This window comes from Ranitomeya imitator, chromosome 6 (assembly GCF_032444005.1).
Source record: "Ranitomeya imitator isolate aRanImi1 chromosome 6, aRanImi1.pri, whole genome shotgun sequence".
Lineage (NCBI taxonomy): Eukaryota > Metazoa > Chordata > Amphibia > Anura > Dendrobatidae > Ranitomeya > Ranitomeya imitator.
This window is the reverse complement of record NC_091287.1, coordinates 506,214,136-506,237,101: the sequence shown is the minus strand read 5'-3', so window position 1 is coordinate 506,237,101 and position 22,966 is coordinate 506,214,136.

Here is a 22,966-nt window from a genome sequence, read left to right as displayed (position 1 = left end):
AAAAAAATGAAGATGTCTCACACAGTTGGGAAAGGGTAGGGTATCGCCTTCAGAGTAGGTGCAGGACCTCACTTTTCCTGTGTACTCCAGCCTCAGAGCTCAGAGCGTGGTGTGGTTGGGAGGCGGGATGCTATTGGGTAGGTTGGGAGAGCGCTGACGTTACTTAAGGGTTAGCTGCTGCCCAGAGACATGGGAAGCTATATCGCATGGTTCAAGTATGTGGTGGGAGGTTTCTTTCTCTCTGACCTCCTCGTCTCTTCCTCATTCTCTCTGGCCAGACTGTGGAGATTGGACATTGCCTCAGTAGTGTCATATAATTCATGAGAGAGAAATTTAAACCCACCATATCCTCTTGCTCAGCACTGATTACTCAGTTGCACTTCAGTGGTACGGTTGGTAGTTTTTGTTGAGTGTTTCTTTGGTTTGTCTCTGCCTCTGGTTCCTACATCCCTGTTTATTCTCTCTGATCTTCCAGGTTTGGTTTGCTAGGTTAGTCTCTATCTTATCGCTATAGTTTATTGGTGTGTTTGACCCAATTGTCGCCAGTGTAATCAGCTACACTGTCAGCAGTAGCGTAGCTACTAGGGGGCAGAGGGGGCCATCGCCCGGGCCCTGTCACATGAAGGGGCCCACTGGGAGCCAGAGCAGGGCCACTTCTGTGACGAGGCAGAACACAGAATAGAAGCAAAGCAGTATGTCTGCTCTCCTCTGACAGAGACTCTGCACGCTGCTAGCACAGTGGCCGGCTGCAGTCTCCCCCCTGCAGTGAATGGTTTTGCCTGCCTGACCTGATCCTGAAGCTTTTCCTGGCTGCAGTTTTCTTCACCCTGTGCACGCTGGGATTGACTCAGGCACGCTGGGTCCTAGTGCCCACTCCTTGCATTTCACTTCCTGGTCCTGCCTGCAAACTTTATCAGTAAGTGGGGATGGAACTTATTAGGTTTATTAAATTCAGTTATGTCACTGTGAGACCGTTGGGGTATTGTTTGTGGGGGCTGAAAGTGAGTGAGGGGGGACGGGGTACCGAGGGGTGGATGTGAGATGATGGGGGTATTGGGGCTGAAGTGGGGGAGGGGGGACAGGTCACTGGGGGCTGAATATTAAAATGTTTTGTTATGATATTATATGTACTCCATGACATGTAATATTTGCTGTCTGGGGAGGCTGGAGATGGGGGTGGGGGGTTAGGGGGCTTTTGATACGTACCACCTGGGTCTTTTATGAGTATTAGTATAAGGAGCCCCCATACAGTAACCAAGATCTGCATCACATTTACAGCACCACTCCAGCATTATTTTTTATTTCACTGCTGGAGTGGTGCTGAAAATCCACGTCCCCTGCCCCCTGTCTGATACTCACCTTCTGGCGTTTTCATCTGTTTTTGTCTCCGCTCGGCTCCATCTCCTGCAGTTTGTGACCTGTCCACTGCCCCAGTGTTTCATGGAGCAGCGCAGAAGTCACTAATTATTATTATTATTTATTTATAAGGCGCCATTAATTCCATGGTGCTGTACATGAGAAAGGGGTTACATATAGAGTTATAGATATCATTTACAGTAAACAACTTTACAGTGACAGACTGGTACAGAGGGGAGTCAGTGTGAGTATATGGGAGCCTCGTTCTGGCCTCTTTCTCACTCTCAGGCTATGTGCACACATCGCGGATTGGCCACTGCGGATCTGCAGCAGTTTTCCATCTGGTTTACAGTGCCATGTAAACCTATGGAAAACCCAATCTGCAGTGCACATGGTGCGGAAATTACCGCGCGGAAACGCTGCGTTGTATTTTCCGTAGCATGTCAATTCTTTTTGCGGATTCCGCAGCGTTTTACACCTGCTCCACAATAGAAATCTGCAGGTGGTAAAACGCAGGTGAAATCTGCACAAAAACCACAGGAAATCCATGGTAATTCCGCACATGAATCCGCAACGTGTGCACATAGCCTCATAGTCTTACATTGAGCGCTTGTGACATAGCTTCTAACTTCTGGCCTGTCAGAAGCTGCGCTCACAAGTTTGAGCAGCGGCACTGCAGCAGTACCACAAAATAGTGAATACGCCGGAGGATGAGTAAATGACCAGGACATCCAAATCATGACAGGGAGCTGTGTGTTAGGGGTCGAGTTCCCGCTTCTGCTGCGGTCTCCCATTCTTCTCCTGCCGCAGGTAAACCTGCTCAGCGGAGACGTCGGTCCTTGCGTCTGGCTCAGTCTCACTCTGTGCTTAGGCTTGCTGTTGCTTCTCCAGCTTTTGCCATTAAAGCCAGTGCTGGGCAGCAGCGAGCGGACGCTTTTGGGACTAAGTCCTCCTTTTTCCCTTCTGAGCATGCCCAGGGTGAGATCTCCCGTTGGAGATCAAGGGTCACATGCTCAGATGCTGCAGTGGTTCCCATTGGTCCTCCTGGCAGGTCCTGAAAGGGCTAACTTCTGTGGCAGCTGCCCATTGGTCCTTTATTGGAAGGTCCTGAAAGTACTACAGCTATATAAGCTTCGCATGACCGCACGGCCATGCGCTAGTGTACAATTGTATACGTGTGTTTGTTGTGAGTGCAAGTCGTTCATTAAATACCCCTACCCTATTGTATGACTGTTCGCGTATGGAGTATGGCTGCTATCTAGCACCCGACTAACCACTCAACGTGTCACACACGTATCAGCGTCTATTGCTGTGTCCGCCAGTGCGGCGCCACGCGCCAGTAGTGCGCTTCCTGACCCACGTCTGGGTGCTTAGTGGTGTCTGCCAGCATGGCACAGTTCGCACTTCGGTGCTCTAATTATAATAGTTACCTAACACACCCAGTTGCGGTGTTGTGTCAGCAAGTGGTCTAATCGGACTTCAATCCTGAGTCTTGGGGTTGTGTTCGCTGACTCCTTGCTTGCACTCTTTAGTGCGGTATTGCGGACCTGTGGCTTTACCGGGTTCGCTTCCACCGCCATATTACGCTGCCATTTACTAGCAGCAGGTTTTCACCTGCACGGTGGACCCCGGACTGCGAACGCATCTATTACATCTTTCTTGGTGCGTTCCGCCAGTCCTAACACTGTGAGTCCATCACACTGTGTATAAGGGAGCTGCGGGTCCATCATACTGTGTATAAGGGAGCTGCGGGCCCATCACACTGTGTATACGGGAGCTGCGGGTCCATCATACTGTGTATATGGGAGCTGCGGATACATCATACTGTGTATACGGGAGCTGCGGGTCCATCATACTGTGTAAAAGGGAGCTGCAGGTCCATCATACGGTGTATAAGGGAGCTGTGGGCCCATCATACTGTGTATAAAGGAGCTGCGGGTCCATCATACTGTGTATACGGGAGCTGCGGATTCATATACTGTGTATATGGGAGCTGCGGGTCCATCATACTGTGTATACGGGAGCTGCGGGCCCATCACACTGTGTATAAGGGAACTGCGGGTCCTTCATACTGTTTATAAGGGAGCTGCGGGCCCATCACACTGTGTATACGGGAGCTGCGGGTCCATCATACTGTGTATACGGGTGCTGCGGATACATCATACTGTGTATACGGGAGCTGCGGGTCCATCATACTGTGTAAAAGGGAGCTGCAGGTCCATCATACGGTGTATAAGGGAGCTGCGGGCCCATCATACTGTGTATAAAGGAGCTGCGGGTCCATCATACTGTGTATACGGGAGCTGTGGATTCATATACTGTGTATATGGGAGCTGCGGGTCCATCATACTGTGTATACGGGAGCTGCGGGCCCATCATACTGTGTTTAAGGGAGCTGTGGGCCCATCATACTGTGTATAAGGGAGCTGCGGGCTCATCATAATGTGTATAAGGGAGCTGCGGGCCCATCATACTGTGTATAAGGGAGCTGCGGGCTCATCATACTGTGTATAAGGGAGCTGCGGGCCAATCATACTGTGCATAAGGGAGCTGTGCACAAATCATACTGTGTATAGGGGAGCTGCAATCCCATCATACTGTGTATAAGGGAGCTGCGGGTCCATCACACTGTGTATACGGGAGCTGCGGGTCCATCATACTGTGTATACGGGAGCTGTGGGCCCATCATACTGTGTATAAGGAAGCTGTGCACACATCATACTGTGTATAGGGGAGCTGCAATCCCATCATACTGTGAATAAGGGAGCTGCGGGTCCATCATACTGTGTATAAGGGAGCTGTGAGTCCATCATACTATGTATAAGGGAGCTGCGGGTCCATCACACTGTGTATACGGGAGCTGCGGGTCCATCATACTGTGTATACAGGAGCTGTGGGCCCATCATACTGTGTATAAGGAAGCTGTGCACACATCATACTGTGTATAGGGGAGCTGCAATCCCATCATACTGTGTATAAGGGAGCTGCGGGTCCATCATACTGTGTATAAGGGAGCTGTGAGTCCATCATACTGTGTATAAGGGAGCTGTGGGCCCATCACACTGTGTATACGAGAGCTGTAGGCCAATCATACTATGTATAAGGGAGCTGCGGGTCCATCACACTGTGTATAAGGGAGCTGTGGGCCCATCATACTGTGTATAGGGGAGCTGCAAGCCCATCATACTGTGTATAAGGGAGCTATAGGCCCATCATACTATGTATAAGGGAGCTGTGGCCCCATCATACTGTGTATAAGGAAGCTGTGCACAAGTCATACTGTGTATAGGGGAGCTGCAATCCCATCATACTGTGTATAAGGGAGCTGCGGGTCAATCACACTGTGTATACGGGAGCTGCGGGTCCATCATACTGTGTATACGGGAGCTGTGGGCCCATCATACTGTGTATAAGGAAGCTGTGCACACATCATACTGTGTATAGGGGAGCTGCAATCCCATCATACTGTGTATAAGGGAGCTGCGGGTCCATCATACTGTGTATAAGGGAGCTGTGAGTCCATCATACTATGTATAAGGGAGCTGCGGTCCATCACACTGTGTATACGGGAGCTGCGGGTCCATCATACTGTGTATACAGGAGCTGTGGGCCCATCATACTGTGTATAAGGAAGCTGTGCACACATCATACTGTGTATAGGGGAGCTGCAATCCCATCATACTGTGTAAGGGAGCTGCGGGTCCATCATACTGTGTATAAGGGAGCTGTGAGTCCATCATACTGTGTATAAGGGAGCTGTGGGCCCATCACACTGTGTATACGAGAGCTGTAGGCCAATCATACTATGTATAAGGGAGCTGCGGGTCCATCACACTGTGTATAAGGGAGCTGTGGGCCCATCATACTGTGTATAGGGGAGCTGCAAGCCCATCATACTGTGTATAAGGGAGCTATAGGCCCATCATACTATGTATAAGGGAGCTGTGGGCTCATCATACTGTGTATAAGGGAGCTGTAGGCCCATCATACTATGTATAAGGAAGCTGTGGGCCCATCATACTGTGTATAGGGAACTGTGAGGGACATCATACTGTTTGACAGGAGCTGCAGGCCCATCATACTGTGTATAGGGAACTGTGAAGGCATAGTGTGCATATGGGAGCTGTTGGGCCATTACACTGCATATAGGGGAGCTCTGGGGGACATTATGCTTTCTATAGTGGAGTTCTGTCAGCATTATACTGTGTATAGGGGAGCATTGGGCTCATACTATCTGTAGGGGAGCAGTGGGATCTTACTGTGTAGAGGGGAGCAGTGGGAACATCATACGGTGTATTGGGGAGTTATAGAATCATCATACTGGGTATAGGGGAGCTGTGGGGGCCTTAGACTGTGCATAGGGAAGCTTTAAGCTCACCATACTGTGTATAATGCAGCAGTTCATGAGGGAACTTAGGGGACATTATTAAATGTTAAGTGGGCACTTAAGCATCATTGTTATAGGGACACTCAGAGTATTGTGACCATCAAAGTTGCATATGGTCACAATATGGCGGTAAAGTCAATGTTAGTTTTTGCATATAGATTTATTTTCAATAACAGCGCTGTCATATTCTGAGGTTCCATTATATTCACATTATAAACCCTGTAATCAGGGTTAGCTGGTTAGGGGTCCACTCAGCCTCTGACTGTCAGAGAGACAGAGGAGCGAGCAAGTGAGGGGCCGTGTAGCCACGAGAAGTGCTGCAGCTCCTGGAAAGAGAAAAAGGAAAGCAGAACTGATTGTAGAGAGCGTGAAGGAGGAAAGGAGGAAAGGCAAAGTTAAGAACTGGAGAGAGAAGCTGCGACTGGGCTTTCTCCACGCTGAGCGAAGATTCCGGTAGCCAGAAGACCGAGGTTGTGCATTATTCTACATTTCACAGCAAAGACCGGTGGGACAGCAGATTGCAAGTTACCTGTCCACCGTACATCTGAAGACACAGTAACGCATAGAGCTCGGGCCTTGATCTTGTCCCCTGGACTGTGGCTGCCAGAACCTTCAGTAAAAAGGTAAAGAGACTGCAACCCTGTGTCCTTTGTTTCTTTCTATACCACCTACCACCTGTCCCCACTACATTGGGAGCCCTGGGGACCCAGCTTCACCTGTGGGAAGTCATACCATCCTTGCTGCCATAACATCACCCCAGAGGACCCCTTTTAGCAGCGTCAGTCATCACTGACCGAGTACCGAATAACAAACATTATTCGCAAAATCCCTTTAAAGACATTCCCTTTTACTTGGGAGGCCAAGGCCATAGATCGGGTAGCCGCCGCCGTAACACATCCCCTTTGAATTCCGGACCCGGTGTCGAGTATCCCACGGCCCTAGCAAGCATCTCACTTGCACCAAGTGTGTCTGGCATACTGCTATGGCTGGCCTTCAATATATTGTCTTAAAGACTCTTATCAGACATCATTTTCCACTGCTACCTGTTTATTCCACTGTCTGTGATTGCTCAGTCAGTATCTCTGCACTCACTGAAAACCACTTTAATGAAACTTTTTTTTACGTGCTAAAAAGATCATGAAGCAAATATTACAACAAGCACGTCTGAGAAGAACCCCGGAAATGCAGAGTTCAAGGCAACACCTCATTTCACTGTTCTTTAGGACTCACTAACTCAAACTAGCCAATAAAAATGAGTTCCAAGACACATAAAACATAACATTCAGGCACTGAATGAGGACTTGGCTAGTTTTAAACAGCTATTAATTGAACTCATCGTGAGGAAACAGGAATAAAGATTGTGTTGTGCAGCAGCAGAGCTCAAAACCACATCTTATTGTAGCGCTACTGCCGGCATTCCTCCATGCAGGGACACTGGCTTACTCACCACCCCAGTCCTATGGTGTTATCTCCTGCTTCCTGGTGTGTGCACTGCAGTTCCTGGCAGAGCATTTAATATGCGCATGCATGAGCTCCCCTGTTCTTAAAGGCATGAGGCATTTAGTATAAAGTAGTGCACCTGCAAGATGGCTCCCAGCCAATAGCTTGTTGTTATCTTGTATAAAAGACTCCCTCTCCCCTAAGGAGTGGCCAAACGAGTAATATAAATGTAATATATAAAAGTATAATAATATGTGTGTAGCACAATGGTGCCTAAAATTACTGTAACTCTCAAAAAATGACCTTATAAAGTGATATTTACTGTAGATATTTACTTAAAAAATATAATAAAAAAAAGTTATGGCTGTCATGACTATAAATGTGAATAAAAATATTTTGTTCATATCAACTGCAGCACTAAATTGTCCATCAGTGTAAAGTTTAAATTACAAACTTTGTACTACACAGTTGCCTCTCTTTTTTATGATTTTTTAATGTTCTTTGGTAGAAATTGCACGAAATTAACATATGCCTTTTAACCATGTGCGCCATGTGTATGACAGAGTATATGTAAAGTGTGTATGTGGGTTAGGAGCGCCCCTGGTCTGGTGGGTTCTCTAAGCTACAGGTAAGGATGGACAATATGTCCTGAAGGTGATGACACAATGGGCAACAGTGAGGACCAGGACAACAGGCAAACAAGAAGAGCAGAAGACACAGAGCCAGGAGCAAAGCACACGGGAACTGAAGATGTACAGGCAGTTCAAAACTAGCGTCAGGCTTTGAAATGTGAACAAGTCCCAAGATGAGTTTGTTATCTTTATAGCAGACATAGGGTTACTCATCATACAAATGGATAGCCGCTGACAGCAAGCCAGATTGTTTTAAGAGAGGAGCAACCATTTGAGAGTACTTTTTAATGAACTGGTGGTAATAATTTGTAAAGCTGAGGAATCTTTAGGGGTTTTGAGACCATCGGGTTCTGGCCAATCCAAAATAGATTGCTATAGTAGAAAAGTGGGATATAAAAATTTACTTTCCCCACATCTGAAACACAGTGCAATGTTATGAGATATCATTAAAAATAAAATATATAAAAGATCCCTTTACTTATCGATTTCTGAATCATCAGTTCTATATTGTTATTCATAGACTGATATAGATAATAGAATATGGAACCATAAGAAGGAATAGATCTCATATTATATTGTATCCACAATTTATTAGAATAAAAGAACAATCTCACCCAATGTGTACAAGTTCAAGTAGGACATCAGAGGAAGAAAACTAGTATTCTCAATTTGGTCTCATAGATGTCAGGGGGCATCAATCAGACATTCACAATCAACCCTGTCAGGACCTCCTGCTTCCAGTGAATTTTGTTGATGAAAAGATCCCTTCTTATGTATCTCCTGACGTGTTTCCTCAGATCAGATTCATCATGGGAGTTAAGAATCAAGTTACTATTGAGTTAATATTCCTGGAGAGTTACTGTCTATAATGGTACGAAGCCACGGTATACGCTGATAGTGATGTCTCATCACTAGGGTTGAGCGAAACGGGTCGAAATTGTTCAAAAGTCGCCGACTTTTGGCAAGGTCGGGTTTCATGATCTTTTGAATCTGGAATCGGAATTCCGATCCCGATTCCCGATATGTTTAAGATATCGGGAATTGGTATCGGAATTCAGATTAAAGTGTAAAATATAGAATTAAAATAAAAAATATTGCAATACTTACCCTAATATATATATACCTAATAGGAATATACTCACCCTCGGAAGCGCCCTGCTTCCTTCCGACAGCCTTCCTTCCTAAGAATCAGCCCTTCCAGGACCTTCGGTGAAGTCGCGGGTGACGTCGCGGCTTGTGATTGGCCGCGCGAGCGGTCACATGGGCGGCCGCGCGGCCAATCACAAGCCGCGACGTCACCGCGACGTCACGGCAAGGTCCTAGAAGCGCGGATTCGAAGGAGGAAGGCTGCCGGTTAGTACCAGGGCGCGTCAGAGGGTAAGTATTGCAATATTTTTTATTTTAATTCTATATTTTACACTTAAATATGGATCCCAGGGCCTGAAGGAGAGTTTCCGCTCCTTCAGACCCTGAGAATCATGGAAACCCAATGCACTGCATTGGGTTTCGAGTTTCGGCCGACCCCGACCCCGACTTTTTTATAGGATCGGCCGATTTCACTCGACCCGACTTTTCCAAAAGTCGGGTTTCGTGAAACCCGACCCGATCCTATAAAAGTGAAGGTCGCTCAACCCTACTCATCACTACACTTAGACATCACCATCTCACTTATTTAACCCCTTCATGACGGGGGATTTTTCGTTTTTCCGTGTTCGTTTTTCGCTCCCCTCCTTCCCAGAGCCATAACTTTTTTATTTTTCCATCAATTTGGCCATGTGAGGGCTTATTTTTTGCGGGACGAGTTGTACTTTTGAACGACATCATTGGTTTTAGCATGTCGTGTACGGTGAAATTGCAAAAAAAGTGCAATCCCACATTGGTTTTTTGTTTGGCTTTTTTGCTAGGTTCACTAAATGCTAAAAATGACCTGCCATTATGATTCTCCAGGTCATTACGAGTTCATAGACACCAAACATGACTAGGTTATTTTTTATCTAAGTGGTGAAAAAAAATTCCAAACTTTGCTAAAAAAAAAAAAAAAAAAAATTGCGCCATTTTCCGATACTCGTGGCGTCTCCATTTTTCATCATCTGGGTCGGTTGAGGGCTTATTTTTTGCGTGCCGAGATGACGTTTTTAATGATAGCATTTCGGTGCAGATACGTTCTTTTGATCGCCCGTTATTGCATTTTAATGCAATGTCGCGGCGACCAAAAAACGTAATTCTGGCGTTTCGAGTTTTTTTCCCGCTACGCTGTTTAGCGATCAGGTTAATACTTTTTTTTATTTGATAGATCGGGCGATTCTGAGCGCGGCGATACCAAATATGCGTAGATTTGATATTTTTTTTATTGATTTATTTTGATTGGGGCGAAAGGGGGGTGATTTAAACTTTTATGTTTTTTTTATTTTTTTCACATTTTTTTAAACTTTTTTTTTTAACTTTTGCCATGCTTCAATAGCCTCCATGAGAGGCTAGAAGCAGGCACAACCCGATCGGCTCTGCTACATAGCAGCGATCTGCTGATCGCTGCTATGTAGCAGAATTGCACGTGTGCTGTGAGCGCCGACCACAGGGTGGCGCTCACAGCGACGGGCAATCAGTAACCATAGAGGTCTCAAGGACCTCTATGGTTACAATATACAAGCATCGCCGACCCCCGATCATGTGACGGGGGTCGGCGATGACGTCATTTCCGGCCGCCCGGCCGGAAGCGGTAGTTAAATGCCGCTGTCTGCGTTTGACAGCGGCATTTAACTAGTTAATAGGTGCGGGCAGATCGCGATTCTGCCCGCGCCTATTACGGGCACATGTCAGCTGTTCAAAACAGCTGACATGTCCCGGCTTTGGTGTGGGCTCACCGCGGAGCCCTGCATCAAAGCAGGGGAGCCGGCATCGGACGGTATAGTACGTCCGATGCCGGTAAGGGGTTAAGTAAGGAGCATGGGAGCTTGACTCACAGATCACATTTGCAACCTGGTCAGGGTATCCTTTATGAACCCATGCCAATTATAGGCATTGTATCCTTTGCTCATAGGAGCGTATATCGAGCCTATGTGATTTCTGGTTCTCAGGGGACATGTATCTCCTAAGTAAACAAAGTCTCGATTTTGGGTCCAAATGACCTTGTTGCCTCATTTCCGGCAAAGGTGAGGTGTGTTCACATGCAACCCCTGTTTCTAAGTAGTAACAGACACTCCTCCCTCAGCACATGTTGTCCGCAGTGACATAGAGTCCATCCAATCATTTGATCAGTCATGAGTCAGAAGGAGGGATTTTGTGGCCGTTAAAGCCATCAAGTTTTCACTCTAGATTTGGGTGCTGGGTGTTTTGTTTGTCACTGTAATGTCATAGCACTGTGAGCTAGCGGGGAGTCACCGCAGTTCAGCCCGGCTGAGAACTCAGCCTTAGTGAGACAAAACTGTACAATCTTAACTACAAATTTGCTCTGTATCTGGAATTGCCAGCCCCTACTTTTTAGGAAGTATTCAACAGCTTGCAGCCCTTTTTTCATGTGGAATTTAATGCCAATCCAAAATAGCATAAACTTTTGCTAGATCCATACACAAACCTCCAGATGAGATGATATACAGTTGTGCTCAAAAGTTTGCATACCCCTGCAGAATTTTTGCTTTCTTGGCCTTTTTTCAGAGAATATGAATGATAACTAGTGTTGAGCATTCCGATACCGCAAGTATCGGGTATCGGCCGATACTTGCGGTATCGGAATTCCGATACCGAGATCCGATATTTTTGTGATATCGGGTATCGGTATCGGAAGTGTAAAATAAAGAATTAAAATAAAAAATATTGTTATATTCACCTCTCCGGCGGCCCCTGGACATCAGCGGGAGGATCCGGCGTCCGGCACGGCTTCTTTCTTCAAAATGCGCGCCTTCAGGACCTGTGGAATGACGTCCCGGCTTCTGATTGGTCGCGTGCCGCCCATGTGACCGCCACGCGACCAATCAGAAGCCGCGACGTCATTCCTCAGCTAAAGTCCTAGAATGAGCGCCTTCTAGGACCTGAGGAATGACGTCGCGGCTTCTGATTGGTCGCGTGGCGGTCACATGGGCGGCACGCGACCAATCAGAAGCCGGGACGTCATTCCACAGGTCCTGAAGGCGCGCATTTTGAAGAAAGAAGCCGTGCCGGACGCCGGATCCTCCCGCTGATGTCCAGGGGCCGCCGGAGAGGTGAATATAACAATATTTTTTATTTTAATTCTTTATTTTACACTTTAATATGGATCCCAGGGCCTGAAGGAGAGTTTCCTCTCCTTCAGACCCTGGGATCCATGAGGATACCTTCCGATACTTGATGTCCCATTGACTTGTATTGGTATCGGATATCGGTATCGGCGATATCCGATATTTTTCGGGTATCGGCCGATACTATCCGATACCGATACTTTCAAGTATCGGACGGTATCGCTCAACACTAATGATAACACCAAAACTTTTTCTCCACTCATGGTCAGTGGTTTGGTGAAGCCATTTATTGTCAAACTACTGTGTTTGTTCTTTTTAAATCATAATGACAAAACAAAACATCCAAATGACCCTGATCAAAAGTTCATATACCCCATTTCTTAATACCGTGTATTGCCCCCTCTAACATCAATGACATCTTGAAGTCTTTTTGTGGTAGTTGTGGATGAAGTTTTTTATTTTTGTCAGATGGTAAAGCTGCCCACTCTTCTTGGCAAAAAGCCTCCAGTTTCTGTAAATTCCTGGGCTGTGTAGCATGAACTGTGTGCTTGAGATCTCCCCAGGCCTGTAATGGCCTGTAATGGCGAACGCATCGCTAGCGCCCGCCCACATTGGGCGTGCGCTAGCAATGTGCTGTCATTTGAGTGACGGACCGCGAATGCTGCTTGCAGCGTTCGTGGTCCGTTCCTCGCTAGCGCAGATGGGGATCTGCGCCAGCGGGATCGGCTAACACGATCCCTTTTGGGACATTGCGTTAGCGCAGTCTGTAGCGCTATGTGCTAAACGGACTGCCCTAACGCAATGTGACCCTAGCCTAAAAGACATGTGAATCTTGTGCAGTCTCTTTTGACCTCGCTTGAAAATGTAAATACATTTGGGTGGCAAAAGAAATGAGATCATCTTGGAAGGTAGTGTGTATATCATCTGAATAATACCAAAAAGAAAGGGGCATCGGGCACCACACAAATATATAAATCAGGGATCAAGCATATGCATATAAAAAAAGTGCAAACCAAACGAGAAAAGGATATGCATAACAGTGGGATCAACCTTGACTAATCTTTATTAAGTGCAGCAATCCAAAAAGGCACAGGAACACACAAAATTTAAAAGCATTTAAAGAGCCCACATTGCAAGAAAAGAATAGACCAAACATGGTCCTCCCCAGGTAATAAGTAGATGAAAAGATTATCATTTTAACACTTTATAGCATCTACATGACCTAAATAATAGTAACAGATATAAGATATGTTGATCTCACTCAAACATTAGTGGCTTGATAATGAATGAAATTCCAATATGCTGCCGGCTAAACCTGTGAATACTAAACAACAATGAAGCCTATAAGAAAAATAAATATATCCATCACAGTCATTATTCAATATTGTATGGATATAAAAAACATCCATGAAGCCACTAAATATCAAAGATGAACCCGATGAAGACACTCCGGTAGTCTTCATCTAGTCCCGTAGAATGTAAGACCGGAATGACAGGGTCCTCTCCCCTCTGTACCAGTCTGTCATCATAAATTTGTGTATTATAAATTATATCTATAACCCTGTATGTAACCCCTTTCTCATGTACAGCACCATGGAATTAATGGTGCTAAATAAATAAATAATAATAATAATAATAGTGTCGATATGCCTCAGCCTTCCCATGAACTACACTTAGCACCTTATCATTGAAGTGCTTCATGACCACCTACAGTCATGGCCAAAAGTTTTGAGAATGAGACAAATATTAATTTTTCCAAAGTCTACTGCTTCATTTTTTCTAATGGCAATTTGAATATACTCCTGAATGTCAGAGTGATCAGCTTAACAGCAATTTCTGTACTTGCAAAGTCAATATTTGCCCAGAAAATGAACTTTAACCCCCAAAACACATTTCAATATCATTGCAGTCCTGCCTTAAAAGGAGCAGCTAACATCGTTTTAGTGATTGATCCATTAACACAGGTGTGGGTGTTGATGAGGACAGGGCTGGTGATCAATCAGTCATGATTAAGTAAGAATGACATCACTGAACACTTTAAAAGGAGGCTGGTGCTTGGTATCATTGTTTCTCTTCAGTTAACCATGGTTATCTCTAAAGAAACATGTGCAGCCATCATTGCACTGCACAAAAATGGCCTAACAGGGAAGAGTATCGCAGCTACAAAGATTGCACCTCAGTCAACAATCTATCGCATCATCAAGAACTTCAAGGAGAGAGCTTCCATTGTTGTCAAAAAAGCTCCAGGGCGCCCAAGAAAGACGAGCAAGCGCCAGGACCATATCTTAAAACTGTTTCAGCTGTGGGATCGGACTACCAGCAGTGCCGAGCTTGCTCAGGAATGGCAGCAGGCTGGTGTGAGTGCTTCTGCACGCACTGTGAGGCGGAGACTCTTTGAGCAAGGCCTGGTTTCAAGGAGGGCAGCAAAGAAGCCACTCCTCTCCAGAAAAAACATCAGGGACCGACTGATATTCTGCTAAAGGTACAGGGTGTGGAAAGCTGAGGACTGGGGCAAAGTCATTTTCTCTAATGAATCCCCTTTTCGATTGTTTGGGACATCTGGAAAACCGCTTATTTGGAGAAGAAGAGGTGAGTGCTACCACCAGTCTTGTCTCATGCCAACTGTAAAGCATCCTGAAACCATTCATGTGTGGGGTTGCTTCTCAGCCAAGGGATTCGGCTCACTCACAGTCTTGCCTAAAAACACAGCCATGAATAAAGAATGGTACCAGAATGTCCTCCAAGAGCAACTTCTCCCAACCGTCCAAGAGCAGTCTGGCGCCCAACAATGCCTTTTCCAGCATGATGGAGCACCTTGCCATAAAGCAAAGGTGATAACTAAATGGCTCATGGAACAAAACATAGAGATTTTGGGTCCATGGCCTGGAAACTCCCCAGATCTTAATCCCATTGAGAACTTGTGGTCAATCATCAAGAGATGTGTGGACAAACAAAAACCAACAAATTCTGGCAAAATGCAAGCATTGACTATGCAAGAATGGACTGCTATCAGTCAGGATTTGGTCCAGAAGTTGATTGAGAGCATGCTAGGGAGAATTGCAGAGGTCTTGAAGAAGAAGGGTCAACACTGCAAATATTGACTTGCTGCATTAACTCATTCTAACTGTCAATATAACCTATTGGTACTCATAATATGATTGCAATTATATTTCTGTATGTGATATAAACATCAGACAAACACTAATAAGAACCAGAGGGCAGCAGATCATGTGAAAATATAATTTTGGTGTCATTCTCAAAACTTTTGGCCATGACTGTAGATTCTCTGGGCTATGTCTCTTTCCAGACAAAAAAATCTTTTTTCAGGTAACAGGTTTTGATCTCTTTCATCAGGTCCAGGGTTGTAATGCACCTCGTGGGTCCAAGTCTCTCATTGAGTTTGTCCACGCGAGGCATTGGTTAAGCATCAAAACCAGAGACTTAATTCAGCCTGAGGTAGTTCTTGCAAAACTGCCACTCACCGTCCGGCTTCAGCAAAAGGATGACGGAACTCGACCATCCACCTCTATCACCCGGAGGTCTAGCACCTCATTGTATATCACCTCTCTCCGTGCTTCTGGAATTTTATAGGGCTTGAAGTTCACCCTTACGTGCGGTTCTGTCATCACGTCATGCTCGACCACCTAGTATGCCCCGGAAACTCTGAGAATAGGTCATGGTTCCGCTGTAACAGCTCCCGACACTGTTGCCTCTGGGCCGGTGTCAGAGTCTCTGCAAGAGTGACATCATCCATGGTGACTTTGAGACTGGCTCCCAGGCAAGGGGTGTCTAACGATTCTCGTTCTTGCCAGGGTTTGAGCAAGTTCACATGATAGACCTAGTGCTGTTTCTTTCACCCCCGCTGGTGTACCTTGTAATTAACTTCACCCAGTTTTTCAACCACCTCATATGGGCCTTGCCACTTGGCTAGGAACTTGCCCTCCACCATGGGGATAAGCACTAGCACGCGGTTCCATGGCTGGAACTGCCTCGCTGATTGGTTATACACTCTTGCCTGTGCCTCCTGTGCCTGGAGAGGATGCTCCTTCACAATAGGCATCACTTTTTCTATTCTCCCTTGCAGCTGAGCGACATACTCAATGAGGCTCTAGTGTGGCATGTCTGTTATGATCTGGTGGCATTTGAGCAGCATGAGATGTACTCTGGAGAAGGTGGTCCCTGTACTGACCGCAAACCCTGAACTTAGCAGCGCAACTAGAAGTAGCCGTGGGGAGTACCTAACTCTCCCTAGACCCCTCGACACAGCCTAAGAAACTAACTACCCCTAAAGACAGAAACAGGAAACCTATCTTGCCTCAGAGAAAATCCCCAAAGGACAGACAGCCCCCCACAAATATTAACTGTGAGAGGAGAGGGAAAAAACATACGCAGACATGAAATCAGGATTTAGCATAGGAGGCCATACTAGCTAAATAGAAAGAATAGAACAGAGTACTATGCGGTCAGTATTAAAACACTAGAAAATATCCACCACAGAAAATACAAAACACCACATCTGACTAAAGACATGGAGGATATATCTGCATCTCCAGAGACTCAGCAAGGCTGCAAAAAATACTTCACAGACAAAGCTGGACAAGACAAAACATGAAAATGCACAGAACTATAAGGTCCACAGCAGGTGGACAGCAAAAACAAAGCCAGGACTTATCCTTGAAGAAAAGCACAGTGAACAGGAGAGACCAGAAGGGATGACAATCCTCCAAAAACTATGGACAACTGGCAGGGACTAAAGAGTCCTGCAAAGCTAGATACCCCAGTCAGTTTTGCAATTAGTAGATACACCTGTCCAATCCTGCAGTCCAGGCACAACTGCATTACCCTGTTATGAACTGGTGATTCAGAACCACAATGGACCTAGTGGTTAAGTGCACACAAGTGACCTGTTTATTTACTAAATAGGATGAGCTCTGAGACGTGGGAACTCTGCTGACTGCAATCCCTGATCCTATCATACCACACTAAAGGTAGCCGTGGAGCGCTGCTGACCAGAACCTAGGCGTCTCGTCACAGCCTGAGAAACTAGCTAGCCCTGAAGATTGAAAAATAAGCCTACTTTGCCTCAGAGAAATTCCCCAAAGAAAAAGGCAGCCCCCCACATATAATGACTGTGAGTAAGATGAAAATACAAACACAGAGATGAAATAGATTTAGCAAAGTGAGGCCCGACTTACTGAATAGACCGAGGATAGGAAAGATAGCTTTGCGGTCAGCACAAAAACCTACAAATAACCACGCAGAGGGGACAAAAAGACCCTCCGCACCGACTAACGGTACGGAGGTGCTCCCTCTGTGTCTCAGAGCTTCCAGCAAGCAAGAAAAACCAATATAGCAAGCTGGACAGAAAATATAGGAAACAAAAGTAACATAAGCAAAACTTAGCTCATGCAAGGCAAACAGGCCACAGGAACGATCCAGGAGAAAGCAAGGCCAATACAGGAACATTGACTGGAGGCCAGGAACAAAGAACTAGGTGGAGTTAAGTAGAGCAGCACTTAACGACTTAACCTCGTCACCTGAGAAAGGAAACTCAGAAGCCGCAGCCCCACTCACATCCACCAGAGGAAGCTCATAGACCGAACCAGCCGAAGTACCACTCATGACCACAGGAGGGAGCTTGACCACAGAATTCACAACATTACCCTCTACAACCACCGGAGGGAGCCCAAAAGCTGAATTCACAACAGTACCCCCCTTGAGGAGGGGTCACCGAACCCTCACCAGAGCCCCCAGGCCGATCAGGATGAGCCCGATGAAAGGTACGAACCAAATCAGCGGCATGGACATCAGAGGCAGAAACCCAAGAATTATCCTCCTGGCCATAACCCTTCCATTTGACAAGGTACTGAAGCTTCCGGCTCGAAAAACGAGAATCCAAAATCTTCTCAACAACATATTCCAACTCCCCATCGACCAACACAGGGCCAGAGGATCAACAGAGGGAACAACGGGCTCCACATATTTCCGCAACAAAGATCTATGGAAGACATTATGAATAGCAAAAGAGGCCGGAAGCGCTAGGCGAAAGGACACCGGATTAATAATCTCAGAAATCCTATAAGGACCAATAAATCGAGGCTTAAACTTAGGGGAAGAAACCTTCATAGGAACATGACGGGAAGATAACCAAACCAGATCCCCAACCCGAAGCCGGGAACCAACACTCCAACGATGGTTAGCAAAACGTTGAGCCTCCTCCTGAGACAGCACCAAATTGTCCACCACATGAGCCCAAATCTGCTGCAACCTGTCGACCACAGAATCCACACCAGGAAGGTCAGAAGGCTCAACCTGCCCAGAAGAAAAACGAGGATGAAAACCAAAATTAAAAAAAAAAGGCGAAACCAAAGTAGCCGAACTAGCCCGATTATTAAGGGCAAACTCGGCCAATGGCAAAAAAGCCACCCAATTATAATAATAATAATTTTTATTTATATAGCGCCAACATATTCCGCAGCGCTTTACAAATTATAGAGGGGACTTGTACAGACAATAGACATTACAGCATAACAGAAATCACAGTTCAAAACAGATACCAGGAGGAATGAGGGCCCTGCTCGCAAGCTTACAAACTATGGGGAAAAGGGGAGACACGAGAGGTGGATGGTAACAATTGCTATAGTTATTCGGACCAGCCATAGTGTAAGGCTCGGGTGTTCATGTAAAGCTGCATGAACCAGTTAACTGCCTAAGTATGTAGCAGTACAGACACAGAGGCTATTAACTGCATAAAGTGAATGAGAACATAATGCGAGGAACCTGTTTTTTTGTTTTTTTGTTTTTTAAATAGGCCACACAGGGATCGTTAGGTTAATGCATTGAGGCGGTAGGCCAGTCTGAACAAATGAGTTTTTAGGGCATGCTTAAAACTGTGGGGATTAGGGATTAATCGTAATAACCTAGGTAGTGCATTCCAAAGAATCGGCGCAGCACGTGTAAAGTCTTGGAGACGGGAGTGGGAGGTTCTGATTATTGAGAATGCTAACCTGAGGTCATTAGCGGAGCGGAGGGCACGGGTAGGGTGGTAGACTGAGACCAGAGAGGAGATGTAGGGTGGTGCTGAGCCATGGAGTGCTTTGTGGATGAGGGTAGTAGTTTTGTATTGGATTCTGGAGTGGATGGGTAGCCAGTGTAAAGACTGGCACAAGGTAGAGGCATCGGTGTAACGGTTGGTGAGGAATATGATCCTGGCAGCAGCATTCAGGACAGATTGGAGCGGGGAAAGTTTGGTAAGAGGGATCCAATCATCCTGATCAGCAGACACAAAGCATCTCAAATAGGTCTCCAAGGTCTGATTAGTTCGCTCAGTCTGGCCATTTGTCTGAGGATGAAATGCAGAAGAAAAAGACAAATCAATGCCCAGCTTGGCACAAAAGGCCCGCCAAAACCTAGAAACAAACTGGGAACCTCTGTCGGACACAATATTCTCCGGAATACCATGCAACCGTACCACATGCTGAAAAAACAACGGAACCAAATCAGAAGAAGGCAATTTAGGCAAAGGCACCAAATGAACCATCTTAGAAAATCGGTCACAGACAACCCAGATAACCGACATCCTTTGAGAAACAGGAAGATCGGAAATAAAATCCATAGAAATATGTGTCCAGGGCCTCTCGGGAACCGGTAATGGCAAAAGCAACCCGCTAGCGCGGGAACAGCAAGGCTTAGCCCGCGCACAAATCCCACATGACTGCACAAAAGAACGCACATCCCGCGACAAAGAAGGCCACCAAAAGGACCTACCAACCAAATCTCTGGTACCAAAAATCCCAGGATCGCCAGCCAACACAGAACAATGAACCTCAGAAATCACTTTAATAGTCCATCTATCAGGAACAGTTTCCCCACTGGACAGCGGTCAGGTTTATTAGCCTGAAATTCCTGAAGAATCCGTCGTAAATCAGAGGAAATAGCAGAATAAATAATAATAATAATTTTTTTATTTATATAGCGCCAACATATTCCGCAGCACTTTACAAATTATAGAGGGGACTTGCACAGACAATGGACATTACAGCATAACAGAAATACAGTTCAAAACAGATACCAAGAGGAATGAGGGCCCTGCTCGCAAGCTTACAAACTATGAGGAAAAGGGGAGACACGAGAGGTGGATGGCAACAAATGCTATAGTTATTCGGACCAGCCATAGTGTAAGGCTCGGGTGTTCATGTAAAGCTGCATGAACCAGTTAACTGCCTAAGTATGTAGCAGTACAGACACAGAGGGCTATTAACTGCATAAAGTGAATGAGAACATTCATTTTTATTTTTTTTTTTTAAATAGGCCACACAGGGATTGTTACGCTAATGCATTTAGGCGGTAGGGCAGTCTGAACAAATGAGTTTTTAGGGCACGCTTAAAACTGTGGGGATTGGGGATTAATCGTATTAACCTAGGTAGTGCATTCCAAAGAATCGGCGCCCCTTCCTTCAGAATGCCGACCGGCTCAAAAACCCCAGGGGAATCAGGAAAAAACTCCTAGAGAGGGCATCCGCCTTAACATTCTTAGTACCAGGAACGTACGAGACCACAAAATCAAAACGGGAGAAAAACAGGGACCATTGAGCCTGTCTAGGATTCAGCCGTTTGGCAGACTCGAGGTAAATCAGATTCTCATGATTGGTCAGGACCACAATACGGTGCTTGGCCCCCTCAAGCCAATGTCGCCATTCCTCAAATGCCCACTTTATAGCCAACAACTCCCGATTGCCGACATCATAATTGCGTTCCGCAGGCGAAAACTTCCGAGAAAAGAAGGCACACGGTTTCATCAAGGAACCATCAGAATTCCTCTGAGACAAAACGGCCCCTGCCCCAATCTCAGACGCGTCAACCTCAACCTGAAATGGAAGAGAAACATCTGGCTGACGCAATACAGGGGCAGAAGTAAATCAGCGTTTAAGCTCCTGAAAGGCAGAAACAGCCACGGAGGACAAATTCGTCAAATCAGCGCCTTTCTTTGTCAAATCGGTCAGAGGTTTAACCACACTGGAGAAGTTGGCAATGAAACGACGATAAAAATTAGCAAAGCCCAAGAATTTCTGAAGGCTCTTCACAGATGTGGGCTGAATCCAATCAGGAATGGCCTGAACCTTAACCGGATCCATTTCTATAGATGAGGGAGAAAAAATGAAGCCCAAAAAAGAAACCTTCTGCAATGGATAAGTCCACAACCTATGGACAGAAAAGAGCAAGCAAAAACTTAGCTTAGCTGAACTGGTCAGGATAACAGGGAACTCCAAAGAGATGTGAATCCAACCAGAAACCATTTACAAGTGGCACTGGCAGAAGACAGAGCCAGACCTAAATAGCCGAGCAGAAGAGAAGATAAGTGGAGGCAGCTGATGACAGCTAACTCCAAGGAGCAGCCATACCACTAGAAACCACAAGAGGGAGCTCAAGAGCAGAACTCACAAAAGTGCCACTTACAACCACCGGAGGGAGCCCAAGAGCGGAATTCACAACAAATATCATCATGCAAATTATGCAACACCAGAAAACGACAATCTTCCTGATGGGCTGGCGCCATGCGCATGGTCAGCTGTGTCCAAAACTGAGGTTTATTTTTAGCCAACGGTGTAGAATCAATGCCCCTTAAAGGAATAGGGTTCTGCAAAGGCTGCAAGGGGAAACCACAACGTCTGGCAAATTTTAAGTCCATTAAGTTCAGAGCGGCACCTGAATCCACAAATGCCATAACGGAAAATGATGATAATGAGCAAATCAAGGTCACAGATAACAGAAATTTAGGTTGCGCAGTACTGATAGTAACAGAACTAGCGATTCTCTTTGTATGCTTAGGGCAATCAGAAATAACATGAGCAGAATCGCCGCAGTAAAAACACAACCTATTCTGGCGTCTGAATCTTAGACGTTCAGCTCTAGACAAAATCCTATCACACTGCATAGGCTCCGGGCTCCGCTCGGAGGACAACGCCACAGTGTGCACAACTCAGCGCTCGCGCAAGCGCCGATCAATCTGAATGGCCAGGGACATAGAATCACTCAGACCAGCAGGCGTGGGGAACCCCACCATAACATCTTTAACGGATTCAGAAAGACCCTTTCTGAAAATTGCTGCCAAGGCATCCTCATTCCATTTAGTCAGTACAGACCATTTTCTAAATTTCTGGCAATACAATTCTGCCGATTCTTGACCCTGACACAGGGCCAACAAGATCTTCTCAGCTTGATCCACAGAATTAGGCTCATCATACAATAACCCCAATGCTTGAAAGAAAGAATCAACATTAAGCAAAGCAGGAATGCCAGTTTCCAGGGAAAATGCCCAATCCTGTGGGTCACCACGCAGCAGAGATATGATAATTTTAACCTGCTGAATGGGATCACCAGAAGACCTGGGTCTCAATGCAAAAAACAGTTTACAGTCATTTTTGAAACTCAAAAATTTGGATCTGTCACCAAAGAATAAATCAGGAGTAGGAATCCTAGGTTCTAAGGCAGGAGTCTGAACAATATAATCTGAAATACCCTGTACCCTAGCAGCAAGCTGATCCACACGAGAAACTAACTCTTGAACACCCATGTTATTACTAGGTTCCGCAGCCACCCAGAGATAAAGAGGGAGGAACAGGCTAAGGAAAAAAATTGGCTCAAAACCTTCCCTCCCTTCTTCTGAGATGCAATTAACTCATTGTGGGCCAGTTGTACTGTTATGATCTGGTGGCCTTGGAGCAGCATGAGACGTACTCTGGAGAAGGTGGCTTCTGTACTGACCGCAAACCCTGAACTTAGCAGCGCAACTAGAAGTAGCCGTGGGGGGTACCTTATCCCCCCCAGACCCCTCGACACAGCCTAAGAAACTAACTACCCCTAAAGACAGAAACAGGAAACCTATCTTGCCTCAGAGAAAATCCCCAAAGGATAGACAGCCCCCCACAAATATTAACTGT